Source organism: Rhynchophorus ferrugineus, unplaced genomic scaffold, assembly GCF_030347505.1.
Source record: "Rhynchophorus ferrugineus isolate W39M unplaced genomic scaffold, kcgeb_rfMv2 rfM2, whole genome shotgun sequence".
NCBI lineage: Eukaryota > Metazoa > Arthropoda > Insecta > Coleoptera > Curculionidae > Rhynchophorus > Rhynchophorus ferrugineus.
In genome coordinates this window covers 110499-120994 of record NW_027472581.1, presented here as the reverse complement: position 1 = coordinate 120994, position 10496 = coordinate 110499, and positions in this window count along the sequence as shown.

The window sequence follows — 10496 nt, the reverse complement described above, 5'->3', positions numbered from 1 at the left end:
TAATAAATTATGAATTTAATTAAGACGAATGTTGCGTCGGGTCTCCCTTTTCTTGTTAGAAGACCTTCAAAATATTCGTATTAATTAAGCTGTTCATAACGTAATTTAGTAGCCAAATTAGCTCGACATTATTACAGCGATTTATAATAAAAGTGTGGACAATATAGCTTCAACAAAAAATTTATATCGTTTCTTTGGCCCAAATAAGAATGTTATTATTATAATACCATCGATACAATTATAAATTTCTATTTATGGCTATTCCTTATTTATTTGATTAATTCTATTATTTGTAGTAAATGTAGCATGGGATTAAACTAACTTGGCATTCTAAAAGATGAATCTATGTAAAATTTTAAGACCAGGTTATATAAAGACATTTTTTCAAAAGTTAAAAAAAATTAAATTTTTTTAAATTAATTTGTTTTGATTATCCTTTCCTCGTTCAATTTTTTCAATGATTTCTATAATAAAAAGTTTGTAAAAATTGTGTTTCTTTCTACTGATTTTTATATTGGGTGGAAAGCTGTGTAAACTTCTAGTTAAATTTTTGCATTATTATTTATAGAGCGCCAAATTTGCTGCTGATATCCCCTAAATTTGAGTGAACCTGGACCATAGTCCACAGATAATTAGTAAAAATCTGAACTTTTTTTGAACATCTAGATGTCATATATAACTTTAATGAAGGAGAAACTAATTACGTTATAATTAATCAAAAAAACTAAAAAAAAAACACTTCAATAAGATCTAGAAACGGGAGGAATGTTAAAATAATTGCCTAGAGAAACTATTAATAAGCTTACTTTAAAACAATTAAATGAACGTACATATCTACAACCAAACTCCCAGAGAAAACATTACTTAAGAAACTAAGCCTCTATAAAGAGAGTTTCTGTAGCTTTCGGTACCAAAATATACTGAATATACTGAATGTTTGTAATGAAACCCGTATCAATATAGAATTTTAAGAAAGCTTGCAACATATGTAAAATGGGATAATTACATCTCGATTGACAAAAACACTTCTGAATATATTAGGAGATACGAGTAAGTTGAATAAAAAATCGCTTTATTTGCCAGGTAAGTGTGATTTAACGGAATTTCCAAGGTCCTAAAGTAGATATTCAATTTGCGAATACACTTGTATCTCTCCATAATTTTTCCACTATTCGAATGTGTTCGTTATTTTTTATTTTCAATGATTCCGAAGAAAGACCCAACCCAAATAAGTTCCCGAGGTAATCCCTTATACATTTCTATAGGTTCCCTTGTAACCTGGCCGGGCATTAGGGCACTATGGCAGCTCGATAAATCGGCTTACTTCCCGCATGAGAAACGTAATGATTCTATATAAACCCACAGGCCATTCCAAAAAGTTGTTTTCCCAAACTGCTTGTATTTTTTTTCTAGGAAAGCTGTTTCCCGATTCTTTTCACGCATAAAGTTTCGTTAGGTCGCATTAGCAAGTAGAGCATCTCTGATTTTTATTTCTCCATTCGATTTGATCGACCTAATCAATTTTGATTTAGGTTACTTCACCATTTTGGACCATATTTTTGAATAACTGTGTTATTGTTGACTTGTTGACTGAATATCTTGATGATTTATCTATTAAATATTTTTTATCGCATTACTAAATGAATAAATAAATTTAATATAAATAAGCAATATTAATTTAAATAATATCTTTTGCATTTAATATACATTTTAACACGCATTATTATAGTCGAACAATTAAAAAGATATTCTTCTTATATTTTATAATCTCCTTTTAACAAACGGGTATCTACCTGGACTAGATCTACTGCTTAACGCGAACTCCAAACCATGGTCTTCGGCAAGCGTAGCCAGCCACCAACTTAACGACCATCCTAGAAGAAATCCGGTCTAAGTCTGGTTACTGGAGTGACTGAGCTGGGTATTTCTTGTAGGATTTTCCACTATTGCCTACAATCGCATTTGTCTGCAACAGTAGGAGATCCGTCTGGTTGTCTCGAACACTGCACCAATAAAAATAGTATAATTTGTATTTCGCCCGGCACGACTTATTGAGTGATCATCACGAAGATCGGATCTCTTTTAGGATCTCCTAATAGAAATAGTAATATAGAAATGTTAATTTAATACAAAACGCTCATCAACAAATGGTTGCAATTTTCTATTTTTATCATACACAAATCAAAACAAGTGCAGTCTGTAAAATGATTTCGTAGAGATCAAATTCATTCAACCGAATTTGAATAATTTATCTAGAAGAGGAATTCAGGCCGACGTTCGATCGTCAATTGTTCCCTTCCTTTAACCCTAAATCGTGGATTCCTGGGATGTGAAACACTGGGATTCTGAAATTGAAAACACCCTCAACTTTAGTTTACTGAAATTTGCATGGACGCATCACTGATCAAGATGTGCGTGCACCATAGGCAATGATGAAGCGGATCCCCTGTAACTATTGGAATTTAAGAATATTAAACTTCATAAAACCACCCCATAGCCTGAATATGAGGAATAACCCATTTAGTTGTTTACTTATTAAGGAAAGTGTGTTGGAAGGAAGTTGTGCAACTGGTACGGCCTGGTCTTCATATCCATAGGCACAGTGATGGCAATTATATTGTAAACATTCTTTTAGAGAACACATTAAATAAAACAAGTCCATATTATGAATTATTATAAATTAAAATTATAAAGAAATGTGAAAGCATGTTTTCATCGTTTTAAAATTAAAATATAATAGTCCTTAAAAATCGTCCAGATTTTCTGTATAATCTTTTATAATATAAAGCAGATTAAAGAGCATATTAATCACTCTCAATCATATTCGCAATGAATCAATAATTATTATATGTATGTGGATTGCTCTGTTATGTTTCAATATCATATTAATATTTCAAACGTTTATCGTTTTGTAGGAATGTTCGTGGGGTCGGTCGGTCGGTCGGTCGAAATGTGTGGCTGCCGCTGCGATCATTTATCAGAACACTCACTACTATCTTTGGAAGGAATTTGCACGGGAACTAAAAACACTGGTTGAATCAAAGTTGTTTATTCTAACTTACGGTTGATACATGTGGTCGATGGGAGAATTGACAGGATATTAGGTTAAGGTGAAGGAAGTACGGTAGCGCTGTGGAAGTGGTACTGTTACAGGGGGACGGTGATAAGAAAAGAGAAAAGAGACGTCGTCGTGATGGCCTTTTATACTCCAGAACTGCATGGTACCAATCCACCGGCGTTGCCAACCTTTATAGTTGTTGATGGTGAATTGGTGGTGGCCTAAAGGGTCGTGGCGGTCGCCACAGTTTAATTAACTAACATCCTACAAGGCGAATACGGCACAAACGGTTACAGAATAATAAAAATTGTAGTATTCAACGAATCAGTTACCGTTCCCTAATGCTATGCATTAATACATAAATGTATTTTTCTATCTTATAAATATTTAATGAACATACTATTTAAAGCGAAATATATTCTCGACAATTGCATAAATTCACCCATCGATTTAATAACCCTCTAATTAATGAAATGTTTTCAGAGCACTCACCACTACCGAATATATAATTTAACTGGAACAAATTAATTACTTTAGTGTGAATCTCCATTTTGTGTTTCATGGTTTATACAAGAATTTTAAATAATAATGCATTGTTGTTCGACAGGGTTTTGGAAATATCGTTCTAATATGGACGGAATTTAAAACATGTTGCTTTAATAAAGGTCCGTAAATATTTCAACAATTTCCTCTGACGAATTTTCACTTAATACTCGTTATAAATTTGTAAAGATGTAATGAAGTTTCAACGAGAGCTGAATGAATTTTATGCGACGAATATAATCGTGTTTATTAAATAATAAACATGTAATTTTTTTATGGCTTTCTTTTAAAAAACATACTTTTAAAATTTATTTATAATTTATTATAAATTTAGTAGGTATATTGATAAAATATTTATTGCTGTTGATGTATAATAGGTTGATAAACTTATTCTTATAAATTTGAAATGTTAATCAATGATACATGTGCTCTTTTCATCGATCGCCTTTTACCACTGTTCTGGTAAAACTATAATTGGTTCACTTTAAAACCGCTGATATTTCTAAGCGAAAGACTGATCTAACTTTTACAAAGATTCTTTTAAAATTAAGAGAATTTTGCAGGACTCGATACAAATTATAATTGGACGGGGCCAGGTTACAGAGAGCTCTGGGTGGTGGATGCATCAACATTTTCTAGGTAATCATTTCAGTTTCTGCTGAGCCACTAAAGTTCACTGTAATCTAGCGTTGAAGCAATAGAAGACAACACCTTTCCTACTGATCAATTCTGGTGGTTTCTTCTGAAGACCCAAATCAATTGCACTGGTTTTTGAGGCTTGAATATCGAACTGATGGTTTACCAAAATTCGAGACACTCATGATGACCAAATTTTCTGCGGTACTTTTTTTTTATAACATCTTTATTAGATACGCTTAGTACAATCTTAATTTACAATTAATTTATTACTACTTTTCCTATGTACTTGGATTAATTAACAAGCAAGACAAGTGCGAGAAAATACATCAATATGTATTCCTCAGTTATAAAATTATAATTATTTATCAATTATTAACTTATAGCTTTACTTTACACTAAATGTATACACTTTATATAAGTTCGTATGGTTTTGTCCGCTTCAATCTCCTGACATCCTGCGCGCTGTCCAGCAGTTGTATTACTTCCACGTTAGTATGATTTAGTAATCATCTTTCGTGTTTTAAGACGAAATCTTGGATAACTTTGCAAATCCATTTGATTTGCAGGTCATCGTGCAGTTCTTCGCTGGTTACATAGCGATAGGCATCGGTATCAATCGAAGAACCTTGTTTTGACAGCGTTGTATGACTAGTTGATTTAAATCTTTAGCGCAACCCCATATTTGCAACCCATAGGTTCAAATTGGCTTTATAATTGTATTATAGATCAACCTCTTTGATTTTAGATCTAGTTGAGAGTATCTTCCGACTAACCAGTATAGTTGTTTTATTTTGGTTCTAATGTATTTTGCTTTTTGTCTAACGTGATTTTGAGTTGTTAAGTTGAATTTTCCAATCTTTCGTCCATTTGTAGATTTTGTTGACTGCCACTTGCACTTTTTCTATTGCCCTAGACAGAGATATATCTTTTGCCATAATAATTGTGTCGTCAGCAAAAGTTCCAAGAAGTGTTTCTTTTATTGTTGGAGTGTCAGCAAGTATGAGTAGAGTATAATATAATTCTTCGGCATTATACTGATAAAATGCTGACTATCTAATTGGTATACAAGGTATTATGATATACAAATTGATTATTATTATCATTATTATTTATTTTAGTGTAATTTTAATGTATATTATATTACTGTGTCATTTTATTAAATGAATCAATCGTTGAAATTAGAGCATATTCATATATATAAAATTGTTATTTAATAGTTATTTAATAATCAATTCATTACTTGAAATTATCTAATATTTGATATTCCAGTTGTTTATGAGCTATCAGTTTATCTTGATATAAGTATCAGGTATTTTAATATTATTTTTTTAGCACAGAAATGTTTCTATAGAGATTACTGGCAGATTAATTACAAACAATGTTACAATGCAATAATGTACTGATTATAAACAATATTTTGTGTTCAAAATTTTTGTTGCCCTTATAGATGAAGCATATAATTTCAGGCTGGTGGAGTGCTATCTATCAATATTTTACAAAGCTAAATTATGTATGATTAGTGTTTAAAATGTATATGAATACATTAGCTATGATTAGATTTTACATATGCATTAAAAATAAATTTATATATATATATATATATATATATATATATATATATATATATATATATATATATATATATATATATATATATATAAATTTATATATTAAATAATGCATTAAAAAATAAACTTTTCCAAGCCTATTATCATATATCAAAAATACATCATTATAAGAATTTATACAGCTTCTATATAAAATAACAATTTCTCATCATATATATTCTACAAAATTACGTTGTATCACGTTATATTATCATCATACTCGTTCTTGTTTCTCTTAATTACAGCCCCTTTCTTAATTAACAAAATGCCTAATTTGTGGTTGCTCTTAAATTCAATTCACGTGTATCTTTCCAACATGGTTGCTTTCACGTCCTCTAAATTCGTACATTATTAAAATCTTACTTAGGTGGCAGTATTAATGGTTTATGATGTTCAATTACGTTTTTAATCATACGCTTTTTCTAGAATCAATAAATTAAGGGGTCAATCATACGCTTAACTTAAATACACAGATATATATATATATATATATATATATATATATATATATATATATATATATATATATATATATATGTCAATTGAACACATTGGATCTTACCCAGCCTGGTTACAGGCGTAACTGGGATGGCTATTCCTTGTCGGATTTTCACTGTTGCCTATAAATACATTTACAATTACAACCATACACATAAAGTACATCCATGCCCTAACAGGAATCAAACCCACGACTACCGCAACAGTAGGAGGACCGCCTTGCCACATTGATCGATGTGTCAACGAAGCCGGCAAATATATAATATAGTGTAATGAACATTTGAACATAAACATGTGCCTAATCAATTTGCAAAATTCTGATACCCTATTAATGCATTATCAATTTATATCAATACTAATTATTGTGGTTAAGAAATTTACTAAACCCATATTCTGTATCAATAAATGAATTATCTCAATCAGTTTTAGAATAATTTTTAATGAATTGCAATTAATTTTATCAATTTATATTTGGGTTACGCTAAAATCTGGTTATAAAAAATTTTCTTTTAAAATAATAAAAATGTATTGACACGATTTAATAATTTAATATTTCTTCTTGGAGTTTTGAAATTACTCCAATTAAAAATGATCCGCCTCTGGAAACAAGAACTTTTTAGAATCCATTGAAATAATTTCTATTATAGGAAGATTTATTACAGCGGAATAATTTAACAAGAATTACATATATAAACCTGATGGAGAAAAGCAATTCTCGCTAATACCATCTAAATCGAATTTTACGTTAAATAGTTCATTAAAACTAGAGGGTGTGGTTTTTAAGTGTCTTTTCGCATGTTTTCAATTTGTTTTCTACCAATACTTAAACTATTTTGAATTAAGCACTTATATGTTTACAGGTGTAATTTCAATTACATTCTTGAAATAACAGATAACTTTTAATTAATGAATAAATTTCATATACCTTACAATTAATAATTTTACATTAAACATTTTTTGAAATTTATATTTTACACTGTTGGCGCTTCCGGTCTTCAGTTTAGTAAAACTTTCTGTTGTCCTTGATCGGTTTATTAATATTGACATTGATTTTATTTGACTTCTTTATAGGTGTTCATTTCGCAGTCAATCACTTTTAAATATAAGACGCACAAAAAGTTTTGAGAATTAAAAAAACGCTTTTGTTTTTGTTTTGTGCTGTTTTAATACAAAGAAAAGTACAGCTTATGAAAAAGAAAGTTATGAATAATCAATATGCCATATCAACAAAAATACGTCAGTGCTAGTTCAGATGTTTTAGAAGGGGTGATTTTCAGAATAAAGCACTTGGTCAAGATTTAAAATTCGAAACTTATTCGTATTTTACAGTTGCATATAATTATTAATGTAATTAATAATGAAATAAAGAAAGATTAGTTTATTAATGGTGATCAAATTACAATGCGTTTGCGGTATTATATTACTATATTTTTTAAATACTCATACGGAGAAAAAAGCTAATTAAACTTTTATAGATCTCTTAACTCACAATTTACCTAGCAAATTGATTGCGTTGAGTTATGATGAAGCTACCAATATGTAAGGCAATATTAAAATAAATATTGTTTTGTTCAACTGTTATGATCAACACTTAAATGTAAGTGGCAGATAAATAAAAAACTACATACGTATGGCGTAAGAAAGTTTAGCACTACAGAGTCATTTTTCGTGAAAATATATTTTAAAATCCCGTCACAAGTAGCTTCTTGCCGCCGCCAGAGGAAATCGCCATTGACGGATATGTGGAAGGAAAGAGCAGTTGGTTTCGGCCGAAGTTTGAAACATACTTTCGAAAAACCGTTTATTAAGTAAAAAAAGGACGGGACGGCAAGTCTGCTAAGGCCCAAACTTTTGAAGGAAACGAAAAAGGGCTTCGCTGACGAGCGTTTGAACGCCTCAGTGGTCGCCGTCCGCTTTATACAAGTTTTTGTGCGGCTTAGAAAATGTTTTTAAGAGATTATTAACTTTCCGTTACTAGCCGAAAGCTATAACCCAGACAAAGGATCTGAATCAGGTTAAGAAATAGCCCAAAGGATAGAGAATGAATGGTTTTTATTAGCAATTAAAATAGCCAAAATGTATTTAATTTGTATTTATATTGATGCAATATTATTAAAATATCCTACGATTTAACTTAAGAATATTTTATTTCCTACTACTTTTTTATTTATAAGTCTTTGTGTGTTAAATTATTATATCTTAGAGCCTTTTTTTACCACCTAGGATTTAAACATACCGACGGTTGAATAACCATCTTAGAGATTATCCTAGAACATACCAACTGTTACACAGCCTGGTTCCTGCTGTGTCTGGGAATATTTGTGTCCAAGTCCAAGGTCTTAATCTTCGAATCGAATTTGTGATCTATTTTGTTATATTCAATTACAACTGCCTAATTAACATGTAGTTTATTAGAACGGTAATTTATTAAAGCTGCCTTTTTTAAAGCACCATTCCTACTTGTCCTAATATAACTCCTATTTGAACTTGTAAAGGAGGTTTTAGAGCATCGAAATAGTAGAAGTTGAAGTTAATAAACCAAAGTTACCAATATCGATTTATTGGAAGAGTAAATAAAAGTATATTAATATTCATTATTTCAATAATAAAACAAATTAATTAAACACTTCATGCTGCATGAATACAATCAGTGATGAAATCACTCTATTTAAAATATTTAATGTTTACCTTATTGTCTCCAAGTGATGTAAGAAATACAAAATTGCAAAATATAAAGAATGTATAATATAGAAATACAAAATTGCAAAATATAAAGAATGTATAATATAGTCGGGTATTATAATCATAAAAAAATTAGTTTAACTATTTTTACCTACGTTACGTCTTTAATTTTTTTATTCACTCCATTTCTCATCATTTAATTTAAAAAAAAAGAAAATTGTTTTGAAAAATTGTAAAAAAATAGATTTTACTTAAATACATTAGTATTTATGTTATTTATTTACTAGCATTCTAATTTATTATAATTATTCTGTAATAAGTTACAATTACACAGTTATTAGAATAATGTTTTTTTTAAATATTCTCATCATTATTCACGGGCTACATAATTAACATTGCAAAATATTTAAGATAAAAATGACTATACTACAAAGTAGCAGCTTTAATATAAATTTAAAGAGTTTCAAATTAGGAGAGCGGCAGGTTTTAACTACCGTTAATATTAGTTGAATAAATCTCTATATTAAACTGCTGAAATCGCTAATAATCTTATTACAGTAATTTATAGATGCTGATCTAAGTTTTCGGATATAAAATTACTATTATTAGTATCATACATTGTATGCGGATATATGGAGATGACAGAGATTATAATATGATAATTCATTTAGGTCACGGTTGCGTTTTATGAAATAAGGCGTCACTACTTAAATATAAAATTGTGTTGTTCATTTAAATAAATTTATTTTCAAAATACATATTTGTAATACTGACCAAAGTGAAACAATGGCAATGATTTGAAACGTTAGGGACTGTGAATTTGGTATCGAAACCAAAACATGTAGTGGGTAGTCGTGAGTGTATGAAGACCCAAAATTCTAATTAAGAAAGAAATTTAACTCTAATTTGTAAATTTTCTTATAAGAATAAATAAATTGCAAAAACATCATTTTCTGACTTATTTAGTTAGTACAGTCGTAAGATTAGTAATATTAAACAAATAAAAATAACTTTTCAGTATAATAATATCCAAAATAAATTAACAAATATTCTAGGTGTCATGAAGTATTTCGATACATACGATGAATTATTTCAAGTTATGCATCTTTCTATCACATCAACTGAATTAATCGATTTATTATTTTTAAGATATTCTCATATTTATTTTCATATAAAAAGGCTACAAGAATATTAAATAACAAAGCAAATGAAATCAGCAAACTAACACTAATACTTAAGGGAAGCAAAAACAAAGTTAACTTGAGGGCGACAAAGCAAATTTTAACAATTATTATGAACTAGTTTTGTATGAAATACATTTTCTCAAATATAACAAATGTATAGATATACAACTAAAGATAAATTTCTTCAAATTTTGTCAAAAACAATTCAAGTTTATCCAACATCTAATTTATCTTTCAAAGACCTCTCCTTGTTTACACAGACGTTCACAATCGTTCTCATATTTT